Source organism: Convolutriloba macropyga, chromosome 7 (assembly GCF_964194025.1).
Source record: "Convolutriloba macropyga chromosome 7, txConMacr16.3, whole genome shotgun sequence".
NCBI lineage: Eukaryota > Metazoa > Xenacoelomorpha > Acoela > Convolutidae > Convolutriloba > Convolutriloba macropyga.
Window position 1 is genome coordinate 69,210,700 of NC_134474.1, and position 6,017 is coordinate 69,216,716.

Sequence of the window (6,017 nt, forward strand, 5' to 3'; positions counted from 1 at the left end):
TTTGTAAATTTTAAAAATAAAGTTTGTCTTTTTCATCGGGTCAAGGAGTTGTCCAAATCAGTCCAATTTTGATATCGTGTATCAGTGTATCAGCGGTGTAATTAGAGTGTAAAAAAAGCAGTTTTTGGTATAGTGCGCATAAAAAGTTTTCCATACGGAAATTCGCAAATTTCGCGAATAAGTAATTTTGGAAATAGATTTTTTAATATCAAAACACAGGAAATAATCAAATCAAACTAAACTCGGTATGGAGTATCCCCTGTTTAATTAGTGTGTAGAACAAAATGGTTTTGATTTTTGGCTATAGCTTGTCTAGAAAAAATTTAGTATTTCATACGAAAGTTTGCGAATTTTGCGAGGAAAGAATATCAAAGACGAGTTTTTTTCATCGGGTCAAAGAGTTGTCAGTATCAAACCAAACTCGGTATGGAGTATCACTGGTGTAGTTGAGTTTAGGACAAAAGGAATTTTTGCTATAGCTTGCCTACAAAAAAAATTAGGTTTTCATAAGAAAATTTGCGAATTTTGCTTATAACGACTTTATAGGTCTCTTTCATCGGGTCAAAAAGTTGTTCAAACTAAACAAATCTTGGTCTGGAGTATCCCTTGTGTAGGTAGAAGGTAGCACAAAAAATATTTTCAATAGCTTGCCGCCAGAAAGTTAGGTTCTCATACGGAAACTTCCGATTTTTGCGAACAGCGAAACTAAAAAATAATTCTTTTTATCGAGACAACATGTTGTTCAAATTGATTTAAAATTGGTATGGAGAATCCACTCTGTAGGCAGACGGTAGAACAAAAGAATTTTTTTGCTATCGCTTCCATACGAAAGAAGTTAGGTTCTCATACCAAAATTTTCGAATTTTTTGAATAACAAATTAACTTTTTGAACCTTCCCACAACTCAGACTTTTGTGATCTCCTTCTCTCTAATTTCTGTGTGAGTGTGGCTGAGAAGAAGAACAAAATGGATACGATCATTTTCCATCGCCTGCGGCATCTAGGATGGCAAACGAGATGTATCGGACCTTCTATTTGCTCAACTTACTGGAACTGTAAACCAATGCCAGCTAATGGTATGATATTTTGTTAGAGCAAAATGTTAGTAAAAATGGGATTCAAGTAGAATTGTTTAAACCCAATGCTCGCAGAACTCCTCGATAAAAAGAAGCTAGACGAAACGTCGCACACACCACAAATTTTTAGAAGCATAGGCCGCATTTGAAACTCGTTTGTCGTTCTTGCCGTTCGGTTTTATTGAAGAGGATACAAAATAATATATTGAAATTCCCTTGGCTACCATCAACTATATTTTTTCGTTTCAACTTTTGAGAAACATATTTGATTACAATGTTAAATCATTATGAACACAAACAGTGATTTGATTGATTTGTAGACCTATTTAATTGTTTCTTTTTTCTAGCTGTAGAGTTTGGTTTTTCATTATCATTTTCAGCTCAATTGGAAAATATTCCTTTCATTTTTTTTCCTTGAGAAACTTAGACGCTTTGCAGGCCATTTGAGAATTTCTGGAAATTCATTGGGTGAAGGAGTTGTTCAAATTTTTCTAAACTTGTCATAGAGTATTCTCAATGCAAACGGAGTGCAAAACAACATGCAAAACAACATTTTGGAAAATGGTGGCCAATAGGTCTTAAATTTAGATGTATTCGCTGACATACATTTTAACAAATAGCGGAGTTTCATCGGATCTAGTTGTTTAATTTGAACCAAACTTGGTGTGGGGATGCCCATTGTATGTAGAAAGCAAAAAACTAATTATCGGAATATCTTGCCTGGGAAAGAAGTTATTTTTTTTGTACTGAAATTCGCGAATTTCGCGAACAAGCTTTTATAAGTAGGTCTTTTTCACCGGGTCAAGGAATTGTTCAAATTGAACGAAACTTGTTTTGGACTATACTTTTTTTGCATGGAGTGCAAATAAGAAGAAACTTTGGAAAAGCTTGCCTCCGAAAAAAAGTGAGATTTTCATACAGAAATTTGCGAATTTTGCGAAACGCCCGGACTTAGATTTAGACTGTGAGGTGTAAAAAGTGACATGATCATAGCTCTGAATAAGTAAAGAAATGAGACTTGTAATTGGACTTGCCCATTATTGAATTGGCCCGGGCTTTTTTTGGAGGAAATTTTGGTGTCTTGCCTGGGAAAAAAGTTGGTTTTGTCAGATGGAAATTTCCGAATTTTTTGAATAAAAAGTATTGAAAATAGGTTGTTTTGTCGAGACAAGGAGTTTTCCAGATCAAATCAAACTCGATATGGAGTATCCCCTGTGTAATTAGAGTGTAAAACAAAAGCAATTTTTGTATAGCTTAACTAAAAAATGTTTTTCATACGGAAATGTGCGAATTTCGCAAATAAAAATAATGAAAAAGGGTATTTTTTATCGAATCAAGGAGTTGTGCAAATCAAATTAAATTCGGTATGGAATATCCCCTGTGCAACTTATGTGTAGAACAAAAGGATTTTTTGCTATAGTTTGTCTAGAAAAATGTTAGTGTTTCATACGATAGTTTGTGAATTTTGCGATGAACGAATTTTAAAAACAGGTCTTTTTCATCGGGTCAAAGAGTTTTCCAAATCAAACAAATAAAGCAGGCCTTCGAAAGAGATTAGTATTCCATACGGAAATTTGAGAGTTTTGCGAATATCTAAATTAAAATATAGGTCTTTTTCATCGGGTCAAAAATTTGTTTAATTTGAACGAAGCTCGGTATTGAGTATCCCCTGTTTAGGCAGAGAGTAAGCCCAAAAGGAGTTTTGCTATAGCTTGCCTGCAAAAAATTTAGGTTCTCATACAGAAATTTGCAATTTTTTCGAATAACGAATTTGAGAAATATTTCTTTTTCAACGGGTCAAAAGGTTGTTCAAATTGAATTAAACTTGGTATTGATGATAAGGAGTGTCTCCCGTGTAGCCAGAGTTTAGTACAAAAGGATTGTTGTGCTATTGCTTGCCTACGAAAAAACTTAGGTTCTCATACGGAAATTTGTGCGATTTGTGCGAAAAAGTAATTTTAAAAATAGGTCCTTTTTTTGTGCTAAGTAGTTGATCAAATCAAACCAAACTCGGTATGGAGTTTACCCTGTGTATTTAGAGTGCGGCAAAATACACAGGGTAAACTGTGTATTTACCCTGTGTATTTTGGTAAAGCTTGCCCAGGGGAAAAAGGTACATTTTTCATACGGAAATTTGAGAATTTTGGGAATAAGAAATTTTAAAAAATAGGTGTTCTTACTTGCGTGAAGGGGTTGTTGAAATTGAACCCCACAAATGGTGTAGTATCTCCTGTGTAATTAAAAGGTAGGACAAAAAAATTTTGTGCTATAGCTTGTCCAGAAACAAATTAATATTCAATGCAGAAATTTGCGGAATTTGCAGAAAACGAAATTGAGAACTGAAACTCGTTATTTTAAATATAAAATTTTAAATTTTTAAAAAAAAAATCGTATTTTTCATCTGGTCCAGGAGTCGTTAAAATCAAACCAAGCTGGGTATGGAGTATCAACGGTGTAATCAGACTAAAAAACATAAAGATTTTTTGATAAAGCTTGCCTAAGAAAAAAGTTAAGTTTCCATCAGAAATTTGCATTTTTCGAGAAAATCGAATTTAAAAAAAGTTTTTTTCATCGGGTCAAAGAAATGTTCGAATTGAACCAAACTCGGCATGGACTATTCACTGTTTAGGTAGAGTGTAGGACAACAGAGGGTGTTGCTATAGCTTGCTTATAAAAAATTTAGATTCTCACAACGAAATTTGCGACTATCGAATTTAAAGAAAAGTTCTTTTTTATTGGGTCAAAAAGTTGTTCAAATTAAACAAATCTTGGAATGGAGTATCCGCTGTGTAGGTTGAGGGTAGGGCAAAAAATTTTTTCTATAACTTGCCTACAAAAATGTTAGGTTCTCATAGGGAACTTTGCGAGTAATGCTTTTAACGAATTTTAAAAATAGGTCTTTTTAATTGTGCTAAGGAGTTGCTCGAATCAAATGAAGCTAGGTACGGAGTTTACTCTCTATATTTAGAGTGTAAAATAATAAGAATTATTGGTATAGCTTGCCTAGGAAAAAAGTACAAAAGTTTTGTTTCATTTGGAAATTTATGAATTTTGCGAATAAGAAATTTTAAAAAATAGGTGTTCTTACTTGCGTGAAGGGGTTGTTGAAATTGAACCCCACAAGTGGTGTAGTATCTCCTTTGTAATTAAATGGTAGAACAAAAAGATTTAGTGCTATTGGTTGTCTAGAAAAACAATAGTTTTCCAAAGAGAAATTCGCGGATTTTTGCTAAAAATAAAATTAGTCTTTTTCATCGGGCAAAAAGTTGTTCAAACTAAACCAGTCTCTGAAATTTTATATATTTAATATCTTTATATTATTTTATATATATATATATATATATATATATATATATATATATATATATATAAATATATGTTGTTATAATTATTTTCTAAAAATTATATAATATAAATATATTTATGTTGTTATAATTATATTATAAAAATTATATTATACATATATATATATATATATATAATATATATAATTATATATATATATATATATATATATATATATATATATATATAAACATATATATATATATATATATATATGTATAATTAAAAGGTCTCCTGTGTAATTGAAAGGTAGAACAAAAAGATTTTGTGCTATAGCTTGTCCAGAAACAAATTAATATTCAATGCAGAAAGTTGCAGAATTTGCAAAAAACGAAATTGAGAACTAAAAGTTGTTATATTAAATATAAAAATTTTAAAGTTTTTAAAGAAAAATTCGTGTTTTTCATCGGGTCAAGGAGTTGTCCAGATTAATCCAATGTTGAAATGTAGTATCACCATTGTAATTAGAGTGTAAGCAAAAGCAATTTTTGGCATAGCTTGTCTAAAAGATGTTTTTCATACGGAAATGTGCAAATTTCGCGAAAAAAGATTTTTGAAAATATATATTTTTTTATCGAATCAAGGATTTGTACAAATCAAACTAAAGTCGATATGGAGTATCCCCTGTGAAATTAAGGTCTACAACAAAAGGGTTTTTCGCTATAGCTTGCCTAGAAAAATGTTAGTATTTCATACGAAAGTTTGCGAATTTTGCGAAGAACGGTTTTTGAAAATAGGTCTTTGTCATCGGGTCCAGGAGTCGTTAAAATCAAACCAAACTGGGTATGGAGTATCAACGGTGTAATTAGACTGAAAAACTTAAATATTTTTTTGATAAAGCTTGCCTAAGAAAAAATTAAGGTTCCATACTGAAATTTGCAATTTTTGAGAAAATCGAACTTAAAAGAAAAGTTTGTTTCATCGGGTCAAAGAAATGTTCGAATTGAACCCAGCTCGTTATGGACTCTTCACTGTGTAGGCAGAGTGTAGGACAACAAAAGGTGTTGCTATAGCGTGCTTATAAAAAAATTTAGATTCTCACACCAAAAATTGCGATTAACGAATTTTAAAAAAGTTCTTTTTTGTTGGGTCAAAGAGTTGTTCAAATTAAACAAATCTTGGAATGGAGTATCCGCTGTATAGGTAGAGGGTAGGACAAAAAGATTTTTCTAAAACTTGCCTACAAAAATGTTAGGTTCTCATAGGGAACTTTGCGAGTTTTGCTAGTAACGAATTTTAAAAATAGGTCTTTTTAATTGTGCTAAGGTGTTGCTCGAATCAATTGAAGCTCGGTATGGAGTTTACTCTCTGTATTTAGAGTTTAAAACAATTTAAATTTTTGGTATAGTTTGCCTGGGAAAAAAGTAAAAAAGTTTTGTTTCATTGTGGAAATTTATGAATTTTTGCTAATAAGAAATTTTAAGAAATAGGTGTTCTTAATTGAGTGAAGGAGTTGTACAAATTGAAACAAATTAGGGATGCCAAATCCCCTGTGTAATTAGAGTGTAGAACAAAAAGATTTTGTGCTATGGCTTGTTTATAAAAATTTAGTATTCCATACAGTAATTTTTGAGAATTTTGCTAACAACGAACTTAT